Source organism: Scleropages formosus, chromosome 5 (genome assembly GCF_900964775.1).
Source record: "Scleropages formosus chromosome 5, fSclFor1.1, whole genome shotgun sequence".
Classification (NCBI taxonomy): Eukaryota; Metazoa; Chordata; class Actinopteri; order Osteoglossiformes; family Osteoglossidae; genus Scleropages; species Scleropages formosus.
In genome coordinates, this window is record NC_041810.1 from 22,741,846 (window position 1) to 22,762,821 (window position 20,976).

Genomic DNA, 20,976 nt, shown 5'->3' on the forward strand with positions numbered 1-20,976 from the left:
AGAGTGGAGTCAGTGCTGTGTGGCACCTGTGTGTGTGTGTGTGTGTGTGTGTGTGTGTGTGTGTGTGTGTGTGTGTGTGTGTAAAACCAGCGGATGCAGGGGGGAAACGCAAGCCAAGCACCTCCAGGTCCTGTGAGCAGCGTTACAAGCATCACACCCATCACATCTCCAGCACCCCCAGAGACACGTTCCAGCAGAAAACGATAGCTGCAAAACGACTCGTATCCCTCATCTACGAGTGCTGCGCCTACCGTGTATTTACAGCGGGACATCCGCGGGCAGGGAAACGGGGCCCGCAGTTCATTAACCGCCTCTCGGTACGGCCGTGGTGCATTTTCGTGGACGAGGGAACGGCGACCGATCGCAGACAAAACGCACCTCATTCGCCAGTGACCCACAGGATTCGTCCGGTGAATAAAGCTCAGGATTTGCGTGCGAGATGAGCCGCGTGGTTAACGCTCTCGGCTCCTGGGACGAGCAGCTCTGCCGCAGAGCCCTTTTGGGGCCTTTTTTTCCTGATTGCAGTACCGGGATGCACCAACAGGGGGACCCGTACACCACACAGCCGTCCACCTGAGCACCGACTCTGCGCTCCCACAGGACCGGCGAAGGACTCTTACCCTGGAGAAGGTGAACCGGGGTCACGGCGCCCACATCCCAGATCTTTCTAGAACAAGCAGCTCGTGTTCAGGTAGCGTCCTTCCTAACGCTGGACTCCACCGCCATCGGAAAACAACATTCTTCTGTTGAATCAAAGGGCGACGAGTCACTTGGGAAAGAGGACGTCACGCTGAGTCACTCTGGTCCCCTGTGGCTCAAGGCAGGACTCCGGTTCAGGTGTACAGGGTGTGTATCTGAGGTCAGCAGACTGTGTGTGTGTGGGTGTGTGTGTGTAATGGGCATGTTTCTTTCAACAGACTTGTTTTCCTGGCCTGTGTGTCCCAACAGAACCCTCTGCAGCTCATGACCAATCAGAACTTTCTCCTGGGGACCTTCTGAAAACTCCCCTGCACTCGAAGTTCATCATAGCAGGAAGAGGAGGGACTGCTTGCGTGCATGTGCGTGTGTGCACACTCACACTGAGCAGCTGTCCTCCGTTCCACAGGTGGCTGGGAAAAACAGGAGCGAGGTGACACTGGCTGCCCGTACACCTGCTAGCCAGGAATTCTGGGTAACCTCTTCCGCACGGAGCACGTCCGTACGTATTGGACACAAAATACCTCGTGCTCCTTTTTCGCAGCGTGTTCGTTCACAGCCTGGACTTTCCGCTCAGGTCGCCCCAACTTCCCAGCCAGGCGAGTCGAGGTGCTGCTTCCTGGAGGCGCGGTAAGAGCGCAGAAGGTGGCACGGCAACACACTCAGAGAACAAGATGCCTCACACACCCCTGTAGTTAGAGGGCCTCCAGTCTTTTTTTTTTTTTTTCTTTTTTTTTTAAAAAAAGACGGATCTTCTTTCCTCCATCGAGTGGCAGCTTGAAAAATGAGAACGTCAGACCCTCCCTCAGATGTGCCTTTATCTTCCACATCTAGGTCTTCATCACCTGTCTTTCACAAAGTGTCAGCAGCTCCAGGAACTTCTCATTCGCCAAAGATCTATTATCCGCTCTAATCACCGCGTGTCTATCCACTGATGCCTTACGCACATTTGCATCCGTCACTTCTGGGATCAAAGGTCGCTCGAGTAACTTCAGGTGAACTTCACTTGGTAACGGGCGCAGACGGCGACACGCACGTTCAGTCCCAGTGCAACACGGTGATGTCCCCCGGACGTACCCTGGTCCCCATTCTTTTTTTTCCCCGTCGACTTACGTCACAGTTACTAGTCACGAGGACCCCTTTGTTCAGGGGGTCGGTGTTGGGTTCAAATGCTAAACTGCTTACAGCAATTTAACCATTTAAACAGTCTTAACACAGCAAGGTATTTTTTTTTTTTTTTTTTTTTTTTAAAACTGTAGCCAGTGAGGTTATGTACCCCGCTTAATGTTCTTCTACCTGGGTCTTTTGCTTCCGAGGTGAGAGCAATAAAATACTCTCAAATACCCTCGTCCTCAGGAGAGCGGCCGCAAGGGAGCCCTGGACTGCTAAATGGCGGGAGGCTGGCAGACGAATCAAAGGAGGGACGTTCAAAGGGCTCGGCGAGACTCGGCGCTTTCCAATACTTGGCAAAGGCGGCGCTGTAATGACTCCAATCGCTGCGTTCATCGGAGACGCACAAGGGCTTCGTGACGCAGACGCCGCCGAAGGGCGCGGCGGCCCATCTGTCCTCAGAGCTGCTCGCATGAGATGGGTCGTCTTCATGTCCAGGGTGAGGACATAACGAAAAAAGGTGTCGGGGAAGAGAGAGGACCATGGAGCAGAGCATTTGGAACAGCGGTTACACTTTCAAACACTCAAAGCCCTGTGAATAAGAAAGTGGGGAGGGTGTGACCCATGAACACAGCGCTGTTTCAGGTTCATCTGAGAGCGCTAAGGGACACCACACAAACGACACGGTCACCGTGTTCAAACCGAATGGCAACCCCAGGGACGTAACAGTCAGCTGGGACTTGAGAGCTTTCCTGTCTTCACTTTATTGGAAAGTAAAGCAATTTCCCACAAGGCCGTTCAGACCACCTGTGTTTAAAAGCCTTCGACCAGAAACCCGTTTCTATCAACCAGAACAGGAACACTTTCCGCTGTAGCCATTAGTCTCTCGCTCTATGGCAGGGTCACAACGGTCTGGAGCTTATCGCAGAACCAGAGGGTGGTTGGGTCAACAGGGTACACCCTGGAAGGGACACTCATCCATTGCTGGGTACCAACTCGCACAAGTGCGCACACACACACACACACACACACACACACACACACACACACACACACACACACACACACACACACGTCATCTGTTACTCTGAAACATGTGCCTTTGGACTGTGGGAAGAAACCAGAGTAGCCAGAGAAAACCCATTCAAACAAATACAGACATAGTAGCTTTAGAAGAGACTAAGATGGACTCGAACCCAGCACCACCGTGCAACCCGTAGAGCCATTACAACTTTAAATAACCATTTGGACATGATGGTGTAGACTGCGCAGTGTAATAAATGTCTCTTTCCAGGAAAGATATCACTTCAGTCAGAAAGTGAGCAAGTTTCCCAACTGAGGGCAAAAGGATGAGTGAAAAGAGCTGAGAGCCAAACGTCAGACGTGCCGAGACACACGGGAAACGCAGCAGAAGCCCTCGAGACGTCTGCATGTCACATTTCCATTCTCTCCTTTCAGATCCGCGGCATCCATCTCTGCGTGTTAAAAAGAAACCCCCCCCAGCCATCCAGCACACAGGTGACAGGTTCCCATGGCAAACAGGACAAAGAAGTGGGTCGCGTTTTACTGCATCTCACAGCGCTGCCAACTCTCTGACAGTGACAGTGTCGCCCACCTGCGGGCTCGTCCTGCCCACAGTCCATCAGAAGGCTGAGCCCGGGGCTGCGTCCACACAATGTGCCTCTTCAGTGTGGACGCGAACCCACGTTACACCCTCCTCCGGGTGCCTCCGCGATCGGGGGTGCGGGGGAGCGCAGCCTGGCCTGGGGAGGGAACGAGGACAATGATTCCCATTTATCAGACTTCCGAAGGCAGCCGCACAGACAGACGAGGAATATTAATGACAACGAATATTAATAACAATGTGAGCACACAGTATGTTTGTCCAGCGTGGGGTAAATGAGTCTCATGGCAACATCTGTGGCAGAGCGGCGCTGCTTCCTCCTGTCCAATCATTGACCACACTGGAGCACCGTGATGGGCTTCATGAGGAGCGCTACAAAACACACACACACACACACACACACACACACACACACACGTTCTTGAGCGCATGGAGCGACTGTTTGGACAATTCCCACTACTTGGTCCAACAAACAAACGTGACAAGTCCCCTCCTCACAAAGACTCGAAGGTGGACCACTGTTAGGATCACTAGTGGACACCTGCAGAGTGTAGGACCACGATGGGGTCTTGCCCCGTCCTCGGTTCAGCTTCTTGAGCGAAACGGGTTTTCAAGGAGAGAACAACAGGAGCACTGAACACCGACACTATAACTGAGATGATACGTTTCTAACATGAACAGCATTCATCTGATGCGCTCTTTAAAAAGTCACAAGGCCTAAAAATAAATCATAAACTCATTTCCCCCCCAAAATTAAGAGAAGAGCGAGATCTTCTCACATGGGCTGTTGATTTAAGGGATTACTGAACACTTACGAACACAAAGGGTGATAACACTAATATGGCCTCGCGTTCGGGACACGGTGCGCTTAAAGTCAATATCAGGTTATCACTCTGTATATAATTCATCGCTGCGCTGCAGAGCCTTTTATCTTTCAGCAGTTTAAGGAGATGATTTATTTTCACAACAGTCCTACAACAAAGAGCTACTGTTTTACCCTAGACACCCATCTCTAAATCATCTGTCTACTGTGCTCATATTTGGACCGTGCTGCTCTCATATGTTTAACGCTAATGTCAACTCCAGGCTATGTAGTGCTCATGCAACAGACCCTGCATTCTGCCAGCGCAAGGGGGATTCTGATTGGCCGGGCAGCATCACCAGCGTCGCAAAGAGAATTCTGATTGGCCAGACAGAGTCACCGGTGGCGTAAAGATACTTCTGGTTGGCCGGGTAGCGTCACCAATGTTGCAAACAAAATTTTGATCGGCCAGGCAGTGTCACCAATGTGGCAAAGAGAATTCTGATTGGCCAGGCAGCATGACCAATGAAAGAATGCATGACCAAAAAAGAATTCCAGTTGGCCAGGCAGCATCACCGATGTTGCAAAGAGAATTCTGGTTGGCTGGGGAGTGTCGCTGATATCGCAAAGAGAATTCTGATTGGCCAGACAGTCACCAGTGGCGTAAAGATACTTCTGGTTTTCCGGGCAGCGTCACCAATGTTGCAAACAAAATTTTGATCGGCCAGGCAGTGTCACCAATGTGGCAAAGAGAATTCTGATTGGCCGGGCAGCATCACCAGCGATTGGTTGGGCAGCATTAATCATGCCAATAGTGAAAGTCCTATTGGCCAAGCAGCAGAACTGATTCTGCGAGTGGAATTTTTACTGGCTGGGGAACATTAGCGATCGCTTAAATGGAATTCGTACTTGCTGGGAGCGTTACGCGATGACACAGGTGGAAAGCTGTGGAAAATAATCCATATTGCTGCGGCATGTTTGGCATTCCGAATCAATTCATCGGAGCGGCATCCATCGGGGTGGTGATGCACCGGTATTACCGGCTTGAGAGGGACAGCAGCCAAGATGGGCTTAGAGCGGTTGGAGTCCATAATAGGGTATTACCCTGAGGCTCATCCAGCGAGACGGCCGAGTCGCGGCGGGAGCAGAAGTAAGTCTTAAAATCCAAATAAAAACAGGATGTTTCTAGAGCCTTCAGACAGCAAAATATCTTCCGGCAATCAGCAAAGCACACAGGCAAAGAGAATGTTCCCTGGCATAAAATAATGTATCGATCGCTCTTAATGAACGCACCAGTCATCGAATACGACTCCACTGACCTTTTCACTGTGCTTTTAAAAGTCCATTTGCAGACATTCATATTCTGGAAAACAAATTAGGTTAAAATAAATCATTAGAGACAGACCAATATTGGCTTTGAAGGTTAACTAAAAATAAACTAAAAATATGGTTTAATGATTTTCACAAAAATTGGTTACAGACAATTTCAATAACTATTAAAACAAAAAAAAAAAAACAAAGAAAAATTTTCCAAAGTGGGCATGTAAATCACTGCTGCTTTTATTTCATTTTACTTGCAGAATAAACCTAAATTGCTGGACAAATTCCACCGACGCCAGCTCGGCAGGATCTTTTTCAGGCCCAAATCATTTCTGCCCATGTAAACTGCCATCCAAGGGGCTTCTTTGAAAAACGATACAGGCGTCTCAAAGACAGCTTTTAAATCCCCTCGCAACCTGAGCCTTCTGCTTTCTGTGGTACGTGTCAGTAATCCTCCCCAGTGGGGGAAAGCGATATTTCACCGGAGCGGGGAAATGCCCACGGAGCCAAGGGCCGTCCTCATCCTTTCAGCGTGGAGAGCAGGCCCCGCAGGCTGAGCGGGGGTCTGTCCAGGAGGGTGTGACGCCATGGCCCTAGCTACAGGATGACCGGACGCAGGCGCTCGAAGCTGACGCAAGCAGCACCGGAGGTTTCTGCGGCCATGCCGAGTGAATCGCATAAAAAGGAAAGGCCCCCCCGTGCTCTGCACCACTACCACCACTTATGTCCCGCTGCCCCCAGACTGCAACTGCAACTCAGACACTCTTGTCTCACACCCTACAATTTGTCCGATGCAGAAAGGCAGATTTCCCTCCGACGAATTAGCTGAAGACGGACACCGGGTCAAACCCGCGGCCGAGCTCCACCACAATAAGTGCTCAGTCACGGGTGAGAGACTCAGCTGTTTGGAGCCTTTGTTTCGATCAGCATCTGTTACTTTCGTAGCGGGTGGGAGGGACGGTCATACCCCATGACCCGCAACATACTTAGAGTGTCAGTAACAATGTACCGCATGTTCTGCCCCGAAAGCCAGGTACTCCTTCCTCCTGCAGCAGAGGCCGTGTGAAGAGCAGCCCCCCCCCATGGGCAGATCACAGAGAAGGTCCCTGTTCCACCTTTGAGGTGACCATACAGCCTTGAGAAGGACCTCAGTGCCCCTGCCCCCACATGTTCCTGCGTTGCTTAACACAGACCTCAATGCGGTACTTCCATATCTGCCCTTCCGCGAGGTACTCCTCCCCTGGCCGAGTTTAATCGGCCCCCTCCATTATGGTCTTCACCGACAGTCATCTCGGAGCACCGGCTGTCTCAGACTACCTTGTACTCCTGTGCCATATCGGAAGTATAACACCGAATCAGACACTGCATGGAAAACGGCTCCTTCTGAAACAAAGAAATACGATCCATTAAAAGCCGCCTATGAAAAGAGACAGTAAAACAGAAAAAATGAGGGTTAAGCTGTATCCGCCACGGTCAAATTATTGCTGCTAAACAGGCAATAATGGGTTTTTTCTTTTTAAAAAATGAGCAATGAATTGTTCTTCTCTTCACTTCACAAAGTAAAAAGTCAAAACTTCCACATAAAGACTACCCCATATAGAGTCCCACAGTTTACAGTTACTCACACATTGGTTTCCTCTCACCTTCCAATGACACATGCTTCAGGTGAACTGGTGACAAAATTCACCATAGTGTATGTTACATTTATATTAATCAATTTACTTGATACTTTTCTCCAAAGTGACTTACAACATTAAGGCACTTAAAATTATTTACCCATTTATACAGCTGGGTAATTTTACTGGTGTGATTAACATTTCTTTATTTAGCAGACACTTTTCTCCAAAGCGACTTCCAATAAACTTTATGCAGTGTTATCAGCCCCCACACCTTATTCACCAAGGTAACTTACACTGCTAGATACACTACTTACAAAGGGTCACTCATCCATAGTGGAACACACTCTATCACCCACACACTACGGGGGAACCTGAACAGTATGTCTTTGGACTGTGGGAGGAAACCAGAGCACCGAGAGGAAACCCACGCAAACATGGGGAGAACATGCAAACTCCACGCTGAGCGGGGATCGAACCCAACCGCTGAGAGACGGCAGCGCTACTCACTGTTCCACTGTGCTGCCCATTTAGGGTAAGTACCTTGCTCAAGGGTACTACAGCTGGATTTGGGAATCAAACCTGTACCATTTGGGTCCAAAGGCAGCCACTGTAACCACTTATGTAGCTCTGTTGTGTTGATGGTTAAGAGGATTTGTGTAGTGTACCCAGGGATGTAAGAAGCTGGACCAAGGCATGAACGAAATACAAATTAATGATAACGGTAACAACAACAACAAGGAAATAGGGTCAGTCAATAATTCACTCAGAGAACGAGATGTACCAAACAAGTACTAGCTGCACCAAAGAATGTCAAAAACACAGCTCACCGCCGCCACCGCCAGCAGCAAATAATGGACATTCCCGGTGAGCTCACAAAATCTCCTGCAAGAATCACCTGCCGTTTTACTTCCATGTCCGAGTCACACTTCAACTTTCAGCGTGGAGCTTGGACACACGGAGCACGGCTGCCCCAAACTAGATCAAGAAAAGCCAGTCGAGAACTGAAATGCCCCTCATCGTTTCTCACAGGCACTGAGTATTTTGGAAAACGGAATGACTGGAAAGTGATTTATTAACAGAGTAATAATCTTTGTCCAACTAATGGCTCTGTTGTAAGTGACAAGTACAATGGAAATCACGGAGAAGGACTTTCTGGAGAATCGACAGACATGCAAGCATGAAGACAAGACAACAGTAAAGTATGACTTAAATGGTCTCAAAATATAAGGAAAAGGAAAGTATTTACAGTCAGTTCCACATGGCATCACCTGTAATTAATCCGATAGCATCGAGGAGAAAAAAGACGCAAAGAACACACTTAAATTTAACCTGTGTTGACATCAACAAATGTGTTCATTAAAATGTAATCAAATGCTGTGTCATTGTCCATGGAGAGAATGCAATAACCAGCTTTGATTGCATTTTAATAGGGCTATTAGTGTAACTCAGAGTGCTACAACTCACCACAGCTGGTGTAAACACGTAATATCGCTCTTTTACAGTGTGGATAGGAGTATGGGACAGGCTGGGGCCGAGCGGGATGGACGTACAACGGGGTGGGGGGCGAGGGAGGTGTCGCAGGAGCCAAAACCCCGTTGTCTGCATTTTTTTCCCCTCAGCCAAGATCTTTTGTTCCATGACCCCTGCAAAGCTCTGCTGGAGGGCCTAGTCCATGTTCTTCCTCCTCCTCACATACTGCCTCTGTGGTTCAGTGCTGTGAAGGAGGGGTTCAGCGGGCGTTCGGCTCCACGGTGACAAACATTATCTGGACCACAGTCTGCCCTTCTGTGCACGCCTTGGCAGGAGAGCAGGTGGCACAGTGGTGCAGCAACCCTGGCGTGGCACACAGGTATGAGAGGGTCATAGGTCAGGGTCTCTGTAAGACACAGCTAACCTGGAACTCTTTTTAGAAAAAGGAACCAGGCTGTGCAAATACTGCCAAGGAAGGTGTCACTGTGGATAACTGTTTGAGCCACAACATCATGCAATAAAAAATGGAAATGGAAGATTGTTTTCCATTGAAATCGCAGCCCATTTAATCTCAGAGAATAAGGCTGAATAAAGATAAAGACTCCAAAAGTACCATGTTGAAAACAGTAAGTGTTCAGTAGTAAGTCACTGTGCCACCGGGTGCTCTGGTTTCCTCCCACACTCCAAAGACATGCTGTTCAGATTCACCCATAGTGTGTGAATGACAGAGCGAGTGTGTTCTACTGATGTATGGATGAGTGACCCAGTGTAAGTAGTGTATCTAGCAGTGTAAGTCACCATGGTGAATAAGGTGTGTGGGCTGATAACACCACATAGTGTTCACTGGAAATCAATTTGGAGAAAAGCATCTGCTAAATAAATAAATGGAAGTGGTTCAGAGGGAGTTCTTCTGTGTTTCAGAACATGAAAGAAGAAGCACCACCAACCACTGCTGTGGTTTTGGCAAAATCAGAAGGACACTGACGGCAGTGATTCAGCAGGGAGGAAGTGTGGTCAGACTGTACCGCCTCAAAGTGCAGCCCTCACAGTGACTAATTTCCGGGAGAAATGGAGGCCCACCTTCATATGGGCCAGAACATCACATCTTCACTTTCTGGTCAGTAGTGATAACTTGTCTATCGCCTGTGTTTTGGTGAGTCATACAGCAGCACACAGTCTCTTGGCAACCTGGATTTTCGGGAGACTTAGTTCATTCTGCATCGGGGGTCATGCGCTCAAATCCTTAGCGAGACACCGTTGCGTAGCCCACTTGACCCAAAGCACATCAGCTGTATAGAATGTGGAACACTGAACAGCAAGTGATGAACAATATTTCAGTTCACTGTCCAGGAAGATGTGCAGTCGAGATGCAGAGAGAAAACAGAGTGTGAGTGGAGGTTCCTTTAAACCAGTTCCAGAGACTCCTAATCTCAGGCCAGGTTATCAGTCTGTGTCATATCTGAGAAAGATAAACTGAGCAGTTGGGTTTCCTTCTGTTAACCTTTCAAGATAAGGGCCCTCCAAAAAGTACGACTATGGACGCCCGTCCCAAATTGACGGAACTCCTGCTGACGACCAGCAGCCGCGAACTACAGCAGCAGCAGCAGAGCAGCCGGGTGGCTCCCAGTGGGATTACCATGGTGAGGAAGACCATCACAGCGCACCCACAGGCCCTTTCCAACAGAAACGCACACCTCTGTCCCTGCATGGGCAAAATATCCATTTCGGGGGAGATCCTTGAACAATATGCATTATGCTTAACATGGAGCTACAAATGGAAATCAAAAAACAATCTATTATTATGTTGTCATCAAAACCTTTAGACCCTTAGTACTGATAAGCATGATAAACATTGTAAATACTGACTCGTTTCAGTATCCAATCAGCAGAGAGCGAATTTCGTCCTTTTTCTCCCTCTTTACGATTTCCCGCTTTGTCTCTTCTCTGATACAAACCCTCCCATCCATTCATGTCATTATCAATTTTCCATCACCACACTGAACACTGTCTGTCTGGTGTGATTCCGGAAGCTCTCCACACACCAACATTCAAATCCAGGGAACGACAAAGGAGAATCAAGGTGTTTTATGGTGCCCAACAAAAAGAGATGCCTGATGAAAACGCTAACAATCTCCAATCTGAATTAAGCGAATTGCATCCTGCAAAAGCAATAACGTATTTAACATTCAGCACTTTATAGGGCCATTCTTCTACAATGACCACCAATGAACTCATCACAGCAGCAGCCTCAGGGAGGAACACACAGCAGTTTCACGTCACACTCACAGCTTTAGTACTGGGTGAAAAAGTGATTTCAGCAAATGCTGTGACTCCAGTGCTGTACTGACCTCTTTGGCAGCGAACAGCTAAAGCTGCTTTTCGGATCCTGCAATTACTACTCTTCACCAAAGCAACGCGCAACTCCGAGTAAACCAAAGATCATTTCACAACAGGCAAAGAGCTTCAGACGGAGACACGTGATGTCAAAGCAGTTTGTTTGTCCTACCACTGTTTTTGCTGGCACACATTACATGAGTAGCTGCCTACAACACTGAGCCTGGGAGGCAGAAGAAAGGTGATCCTGACATGCTGAGATGCACATTTATGGAGCTGTTAGGAGATCAGTAGAGAATTATTTTACAAGAGATGCTTTTTGAGACCCTGCTGGAATGCTGAAAATGGGATTCAGCCAATTTGAGGAGGTGAGCAAGCTCAAACCACCAAGAACCTAATGACTTCAAATTCTGAACCTCTTATGATAAGCATGACCAAGGGGTCAGAGGCTGAAGAGTGCAGTGACCTTTTAGGTATTGGGTTGCAGATGTTTTTACCTGTCCTACAAACTGTGACATGATATGGGTGAGGGGGGCACAGAAAGCCAATGAACAGAATGGAGTTATTATGGTTTATGTTGTTGCTGAACAACAGTTAAATCCAAACTCAGTACAAACGGCTTCAAGATTAAGTGTTTTTACAGTAAGAATATCAAAATACACATCTATAAAACTGAGAGATGAACACCCAGTTTTCCCTCATTGCGCATTAATGCAACCAGAGCCTTATCATTATTATTATGTGGCTTAGAAAAGATGTATCCAAAAACAATTTCAATTTTTTTGCATTAAGATACTTTAAGAGAAGCCACTCAAGAGTAGTACCATGTAACAAAACAAAAAAACTACAGCAGTGACTTTCCTGAAACTTGAATCAGTAACAGCTTAAGTCTTTTCTTTAGGTTACCTGCCACCCTTGTGTATATCATTAGTATTGCCATCGTTTAGTTATTTGAGGAATTGAGTATAATCGCTCAATGTGCTGCTTACTCAAAGTTCACGGTAAAAGACTGACTTTCCGATGACAGATCATCCAACCGTAACAAGAAGTGTGGTCCTTGTTATTTCCTTTTATTCCTTAACCTCTTTATTGAAAGCCTGTTTCCCATCAGCTCCCATCAGTAAATAATCATTTCTTTAAAAGTCGATGACAAGTACCACGGTACATTCACATTCCACAACGAGATGTCCCATTCAATGTGCAGTGCAGCTTTTTTACAATGGGCAATTACCATCAAACACAGCCAGAATACAACAATCATACTGCCAAGTTCTTTGTCCTCTGAAAAAGTGACTTTTCCCCAGAAAGCATTAAGAGGCACAACCAACTCTCATATAAATGGTGAATCACAAACAGCACTGAGACATTTTGTTCTGTCGTATCTGGTGTCCTCATTAGGGGAGTCGTTTCTCGTCGGCTATCAAATACCTATGAAAACTGAATTTTCCAGTTTTCTTTTTTAATTTTTCTTTAAAATATAGATTTCAACTTAAAAACAATGCCAACAATCACATTCGAATTTCAGGGCTTTGATATAAAATGTCACAGATAGCAAAATTTCAAAAGACAATTTATGACTCGACAAAAGAATACCGCTGCTAGGCACCGCACCAAAGAAAGTTACGTCACTAAAGATTTCCATTAAATTCTGTATCTCATGCATTACTTTGCTGCCTAACAGTACAAGGTCAAAGTGTGGCCAATATGATGATGTGCAGATGAAAGTTCACGGTAACAACAGACTGCAAAACAAACTGACAAACTTTCTCAGGTCCATCTTTTGGTATTTTGCGTTCATTCAGTGAACGAACATGGCATCTTCCTCCTTTCGTCACTGCACATGTAGTAAAAGAGCAACTGAGGAACACTATCCAGCTCAAGGATCTGGTTCATTTGGAGCTGTATACACCCAAATTCTACAAACGACATCAGTGTGGGTGTGAGGTGCTCTGGTGTAGCACCTGCAACCCTAGATCTTTAAGCATGAAATATGACCAGCAGGCATTAAGCACTTGACCTCTCCATCTGCTACTAAACCATTTAAGTCTGAACGTCAGGGTAGACCTGGCTGCCACTTATGTCACATGGTCGGCTGCAAACTTGACATTCCTAGCATATTAAAACTCAGACGGACTGTGCAAGAAATCAAATGCAATGCATCCTCTAAAAAAACTGGCCGTTTGACCATAAAGCCTGCGAAAGGAGCACACTTCGTCTGGTAAACCCATCTTGGGAAGAATATTTTGCTACAGCTCCATAACTAAACAGCCAAGTCGTCCCGCCAACAGCCATATGTAAAAACAAGAACGTCAAGGATGGTGCAGACTGCAGGATATTAGAGAGGAGCTGAAATTCCTCCACCCAACGGCCGCGATCAACAGCCCCTGAAACAGACCTGGAATTCTGACGGGATTTCAGTCAGATATGGAATCTGAAAGACCTGGCAGAGCAAGGCTTAGAAAGAGCAATGAAAAGATGGAGCTGGACAACTCTGACGTGTGCTTTCTCTCTGATGTGTGTTCAAAGCCCAAAAAGGTGATGTACCGGATTCCAAACGTATTGGGGAAATACAACCAGAAAGGCTCCAGAGCACCTGTTACAATTCCTCAGCCTTAAGGTGACTTTCTATAAAGAAAGCAAACATTTGGTGCATCAAGAAAGGGGGGGGGGGGGAACACTTGAGATCTCAATTAAGGTTCTGGAAGAGTGATCACACAACTACAGTGCAGCCAAAGGCACCTGCACAAGCCTTAGACTACATGCTGCAACAGTTCCCTGGATCTACCTAATGAACTACTGCAGCACTCCACTATCCAATTCAACTACAAACCCATCCTGATTCTTCATATCTTCATTTCTGCAATGAGCAATAACTGTTATGCATTCACTATGTAGTGTACATTACCACGCTTTGCTCTCACTGTAGTCACGAGCAACCTGTCCGGGGTAGGTAATGAGAGGTAATGCGTATTCACAGAGCACAGTCTCTCTAAGAGCATGTCCAAGATGAGCACATCTCTTCATGTTTTTGCTCAATATCCACTAGCAAACTGTCCCAGTAGAACGGCCGGCTGAGCTGCCGGTCACAGTGAGGTTCGAATTCATGCCGCCATTAAAGAGACCTACTCTGCCTCCAGACTTGTCCCGGTGAGCTCTTACGGGACACCATAGGGCAACGACGAGCTGTGCAGGCAGTCTGTTCAGCCCCCTGCAGAAAGCCAGATACCTCCCCTGCCTCCCACCTCCCAAAGCAGGTGCTTAGCACATGAGATGCTGTAGGTTTTTTGAGTAAGAAGAAGAAGGAAAAAAAAAAAAATTAGAGGAGTCAGAAAAACTGTGTGCCAGCTCATCTGGTTGGGAAGAGGAGACCACAACCATCAACTCCTTCCCAAAGGCATCTGTTGTAGAGCTCAGAAATGACTGCGTTCAAAAAAAATGCACAAACAGCTACAGTTTGGAATCTCTTTTCACCATCTCATCCTGAGAGTTCTCTTTCTCAACTCATACACTGCTGGGTTTCAGGCAGAGGACCTGGAAGATATGGCTGTAACACTTTCTCTCTGCCATCAAATTCATAAACACTTAAGTACTCCGGAGCCACGTGGAGAGGAGTGGATCCCCAGGGCCAGCATCAAGTTAAAATTCCTAGGGAAAGTTACACAACCGCTCACTTTTGTTGGGTAAGAAAAAGGTCGAATGTGGTCACGAATTCGGTTAACGGGGGAAAATTAGGCAGGCCGTGCTATAAAAATGGCGACGTCTTGCCAAGAGGGAAACAGTCACTGTTCCTATATTGGGTAAAGTTACTATGGAAAAAAAGATAAACGTTTATGCAATGAAAAGGTTTTGGGCTTTGGTGGAGCAAAGGAGCAGATCCACAACTGTGAGAGGGCCAGCTGGTAGTATAGTGGTTAGAGCTGCTGCCTTTGGACCCAAAGGTTGCAAGTTTGCTTCCCACCTCTGGAAGTAGCACCCTTGACTAAGGTATTTACCCTAAATTTCTCCAGTAAAAATTAGGCAACTGTGTAAATAATTTCAAAGTAGCTTTACATTGTAAGTCACTTTGGAGGAAAGTATCAGTTAAATGAATAAACATAAGTTTGAGGGGTGCTGCGTTTGAGCAGGATAAGATTTCTATTGCAAATAGTTGAGAATTGTGGGTAAAACGTGATTCATGTTGTTCACCCGTTTTGGGGGCTAACGGCGATCATGAAGGTGCGAGCGTCTGTCGGACAGCGAGAAGGGGAAGGAAAGCTTGAGGTACAGGTCCATACGGAAAAGGGGGCCTCAGACCGAGAGCATTTTTCCCCTTGTGTTCGCGCCAATACCTTTCGCTGTGTGCCGGTGTTCCGATAAACGTTCGTAACGAACACTTTCCGTGAGTCCTTCTTCGCCGCATGCGAACCCACTCTACAATATTCTCAGTGACAAGCTTGGAAAAGTACTGTAAAAATTTACTGAATCACCATGTTGCACTGTCAGCATTCTGCCCTTGCTCATGCAATACAGTTCTATTGTCCCAATTGGCCCAAATGTACCCCCACTTCTTCCGTTCTGAACTATTGTGCTTCCAGTCCTTTCCCACACTTTTACTCCAGCAGTCAATGATCCCCAAGCGCTCCTTAGAACCCAGAGCTGAAAGGAATACACTCACCCAGAAGATGGGAAAAGCCAGGCCATCTCTCTATCAGGAGTCATTCCTGTCTCTTCGGGACGTCAGGGGCTGAGCCCAGAGCCGCTCATGGGGACACTCTAAAACAGGATTTGTGTAATAAAGGAAGCGGCTTCCCGAAGAGTTGAGGGATTTGGCCAGTTGGAATGCCAAGAGTGTGAGTTCCTTACCACTGCTGGGCGAACCAGATGTCAGTCCTCAGCAGGGGGTCAGCAGGCGTGGGAGCAGACCTCGTTCTATCTTAGAGCAAATCTCTGAGAGGAACATTTCACAACGAAATCCCGATCCACATGCACCTCACACACAGTTGTGCAACATCCAACTTAGCTATTGGTCAAGAATCCTGTTTATGGAAGGGTAGCTAGAAGACGCGATGCACTTAAGACCTCCCAACAACCTCAGTGTACTTAAGGGTCCAGAACAGACAACCCAACAGTGTTCTGATGTTGGCAGCTGACGAAAATTGCAATGACTCTAGAGCTTCACAGGCAAGAAAGAAGAAATTGTCTCTTTACATTGACTGGAACTCTGCTGGTATTGGGTCACTTAATTGGCTGAACTGTGCTGGTCAAAGTCAAGTCAAAGTCAACTTTGTCAGTATGTGTTTGTTTGTCCTGCTGCAACAACCCTATCAGCACAGTGAGAAATGGCCGTTGTGCAAGACAAGAGACACACACACACACACACACACACACACACACACACACACAGCTGGAGTCCTGCTGAATGTGTGCCAATGATCTTTATCCCAAGCGCTGTATGACAAGTGTTTCTCAGGAGCAACGGTCCGTACGGAACGGAGGAAATGAGCATCAGCGAGCCTTTGACCCTGGACACGGAGGAGGACGGGCCTCCTTCGAGCGTCTGTGCGCACACACACACACACACCATTTCTACACGCTCCCCAGCTGCAGGGATGCGAGGCGGCGTGCTCAAGAGTAAAGCCAGGCACGGCGGCCGTCCAGCAATCAGGTTCACAGACGGAAGGCAATGTGTTTTCAATTCCCAGCTTCTCGTTCCCTTTGTAGCCTAATTAAAACAGTAAAGATCAGTGGAATATCAAGTTCCTTAACTTGCTCTCGCCCCCCCTTCCCACAGCAAAGCCAGGGAGCTCTCCCCCTCCTGACTGTTCACTTCAGTGTCCATATGTGGTCTTTTCTCTGTGTGTGTGTGTGTGTAAGATACCTGCACTTTCTTCTCACACTAGGATGGATATGATTCTATTTTCTCCTTGAATGTGGAGTGTAGACTTTCCTCTGCATTGATTGACCCCAAACAGCAACTCCTTAATTCCTTAATTTTCCGAGACCGCGTTTATCGTCCTTGGGCCAAGTACCACGGAAAGATAAGACCGAAATCTTCTGAAAACAAATAGTCTCCACAGTTGGTCTGTTGCCAACGAGTCCAACCATTTTTTTTTAAAGGTGTCTTCTAGGTTATAAATCACAGCACGCTCCATAGCAGTACAAAAAACGACCCTCTGTCTGATTATGCCAGCTCTGTGAGGGTGGAAACAATACACTCATGGACAAAGGTGAAAGAGAACTTTAGAACTTTCAAAAACGAAGCGGAGCGATGTGCTTTTGAGTGACATCTGATTGGCGTGTGCACCACATGTCGCAGAAGACACAGAACCCTTCATAACATCGGTTCTCTCATTACAGAAGGCGACAAGGTTCCTTTGCCAGGTGGGCATTACGCCCTTAAGCCGCTTTTTTTAGCGAATAATGAAAGAATATTTGTTTGCAGGGTTCCTGAAGGCTCATCAAATGACCGACTCGCCTTAGCAACCAACCTTATGAACAGGAGGCAAGTGGAAGACAAAGAGTTTGTTCATCGAGGGAGTTCCTCAGTGCCGGAGGGACGGAGAACGTTTGGTGGTTCCGGGAATCCGCAATGGTCAGGAAACACGGACAAGAAGATGCCGCTTCTCGTTTCAGTTCGACGGACACAAGGCCGAAACTATTAAAACGCGAAACAGAACCTCGGCTGCGAGGAGCAGGCAAAGCAGAGGGAACCCAAAAAAGTCAAACAGTTTTAGGAAGGAACAGCAACAAACGGGCCACGAAAGCACAAATGATGTCACATAGCGGATGAGATTTACTGGAACAAGGGGGGGACATCAGGAGTGTGTCCAGCATCCTCCAGGGACAGGACAGACGCTTGTCATCAACCACAATCACTGCACTTGCACGCTAAAGCACTTTGGTCTGTTAAGAGGAGGCCCTGCACATGGGGCAGGTTTCAGCTGGAACAGTGCACAATGAACCTGGAGCTCAAGAAGAAGTTCTGACTTGTGGTTCTTGTTTCATTTTGACTAAAGAACCTTTCATTAGTCGACCGCAGCCTCAAACAACCCTGACTAGTACACACACCTTGTGGCCCACTGCCATCGTAAGCTGCCCGGAGCTGTACATGTACACTACTGGGCTGAGGGAGAGTCAGAGAGCCTAAAGCAACAAGTTTTATCCTTGTGAAAACCACCGTGGGAGAGACTACACAGTTAGAAATACCAAGGTGAGTCTTCCCAGTGCAGGACACATGATAAAACCTGTTCTTTAATCATCCAGATGAAGGGGGGGGGAAAGGGGAGGGGGAAAAAAAAAAAAAAAAAAGTTTGCTGCCATCAGGCAGAGAATCTCTACGGAACCCCTCTAAGCGCGCTCGCTTCAATGGACTGCGGACCGCTGGGGTGAACCGTACCGCGCTCACTTTCACGGCCCATTTAGCACGATCAAAGGCAGCCCATGGATCAAAACAGCAGCACAGTCCACCGCATGGAGGGCAGAGAGGTGATGGGGCAAGCGAAAGCAAACAAAAACCCCCACACACACACACACACACACACACACACACACACACACACACACACAAAAAACTAAGGACATTGCACCTCCATAAAGTGGATCCAGGCAGCAGGTCCACACAGAACCACGTGAGTGACGTGACCCAACGCTGCGGTGAACTGAAGAGCCCATTGAGGGAGCCACAGAGCAGGATATCACACTCCATACAGCCACTATGCTTCAGAATATTAGCATGATCGCATCCCAATTATCACATTTTCCTTTAAGAAAACGCAAGGAAGAACATCATGGGAGTGTTTTTGGAAATTCACTGAGCCTTGGCCGTTTCGGTACGGACTAAGCCCGGAGAATCAATCTGAGCGAAAACCAATAAATGGCACCGAGACCTCTGCGTTACAGTAAAACCCCGGTAAGATCCCAGAGATCCGACTGTCTCCAGCCACACCGGTCCACGTGCAGCCAGGTTTGTTCATCCCGTGGCCGAAGGCGCAGGAAGCCCCGCACCGCAGTTCATCCAAAGGACCGACTCAGCAGGCCCCCTCCCACCCCACCCCCCCACAAACAGTCCATCTGCACTTACGCTCGACTGCAAGCGGAGGTCTCGTCCTGGGGACGGGACCAGCCCAAGAAGCGGCGCTCGGGGTCAATTGGCACTCGGAAGGCTCTTTTATATGGTAATGGTATGCAAATCAATATCGAGCAGAAAAAAGGTGAGGGGCGAGGAAGGAAACAGAGCGACGGAGACTCTTGAGACGAGACTCTGGGAGAAGGGACGACTCCAATAATGGTAGATGTGCAGCGGGGAAAACACGAGCGTAGGACAGAGGATGGCAGGAAGGGCTGAAAAGGTACAGAAACGGGAGGAGAAATGCTGGCAGAAAGAAAGAATATGGAGGATAAACAGAGACTATAAAAGGACCTGAAGGCTTGGACTGTTTTCACACACGGGTAAGCAGGACTGTCCACTTCAAGCCACTCAACTTGAAACGGACCCACTGTTTCTTCCACTTTCAAAACGAGCGTGTCGATGCACAGGAAAACAGAAGACCAGCGAAGGAAGAGAGCGATGTCGATTCCTACAGTCACAGTGGGGACCCCCCACGGACAGGCCCTGCGACCCGGAGCGTGTCTGGTGCGTCCAGCAGCCGCGCCGTGGAAGGGAAGAGCGCGTTTTTAGACAAACGGAGCACTTGACAAAATGTGTTTGGGAAGGTGATGTTTCTGTCAACGTGTACGTGCACCACACGGCCAGCTTCCCTCCGCAATTGTTCCCCCGGGACAAACAGGATGTTTCCCAAAGCCACTTTGCGCTCGGGCCCTTTTCAGCCCTGCTATTTTTCTTCCTGTTCCACCGCGGCCCTGGTTTGGCGCCTTTACCACGTTATATTTAACCTGTCGGAGAGATTCCATACACACACGCAGTCACCTTGCAAAGTGTTTCTCAAGTATACTTGTAGAATGTTGGTCGAAACAAAGGGGGGGGAATCGAAGGTTAAGGAAAGAGAAAATAGGAAGGGACAAACATTATTCTGAACCTTAGCCACATTTGTGACTCAACACACATACTCTATACAGTGCTTTGAAAAACTGTTTGCCCCTTTCCAATTTTCTCCATTTTTGACAAATCTCACTGTACATTTTTTTTTTAACAAAATAAAACATTTTAATTTAAATTTGATAAGACCTTTGAGTCAGTTGTAGTGCTATCCAAATGAAGTGTTGGGGGGGGAATGACACCTGCATTATTTATGCAGTTTCTTATGTATGAAGCATAATGCGACGGGGGCGCGGTGGCGCAGTGGGTTGGACCACGGTCCTGCTCTCCGGTGGGTCTGGGGTTCAAGTCCCGCTTGGGGTGCCTTGCGATGGACTGGCGTCCCGTCCTGGGTGTGTCCCCTCCCCCTCCGGCCTTACGCCCTGTGTTGCTGGGTTAGGCTCCGGTCCCCTGCGACCCCGTATGGGATGTGCGGTTCTGAAAATGTGTGCGTGAAACATAATACAATGTGCAATTCTTGTTGTGAAAAGTAACTTCCCCTTCACAGTCGTACCTGGTTGTGTCACTTTAGCTGTAATGATTCCAACTAAACACTTCCTTCGCCTACTGGCAAAAATCACTGAAAATTTAATGCAAAAAGGCTAAGGGAAAAAGGAGACAAAGAGGGGGTGAAATCATTCCACAGCAGCATACTCTGCTGGAGAAGTTAAGGTCAAGTACCTTTTTTGGTACAGCAGCTCTTTGCAGAGATTCTGGAACCTTCAGCTCACAGTGACTGGTCCTGAGACAGGAGCAACATGTGGCAACGTGAGCAACATTTGCTGACTGCTGAAATGTTCACTGGAGGACAAACATTTACAGGTTCCATTTCGTTCCAAGTCCCTCTTTAGCAGACTGGCACCTGCTCTGCCTGTGTTCTGCAGGGCCAGTACTGTTGTTTCTGGAAGAGTTGAAAATGGGGGGGGGGGGTTTGTGGAGAGACGCTGATTCGAAGGGGGAGACACCATCAATAACCCCCAACTCCCGG

At 47.7% G+C, this 20,976-nt stretch overlaps 1 protein-coding gene and 1 long non-coding RNA gene across 5 annotated transcripts in view; one reads left to right on the forward strand and one right to left on the reverse strand.

Annotated features, from left to right (window-relative positions):
* Positions 1-20,976, reverse strand: part of LOC108942194 (neuron navigator 3-like) — a 207,489-nt gene that overhangs the window by 82,916 nt on the left and 103,597 nt on the right. The window lies entirely within an intron of this gene.
* On the forward strand, positions 7,834-10,571 carry LOC108942277 (uncharacterized). The gene is made up of 3 exons (XR_001966696.2): positions 7,834-9,020; positions 9,563-9,758; positions 10,151-10,571. It is a non-coding gene; the product is annotated as an uncharacterized LOC108942277 (long non-coding RNA).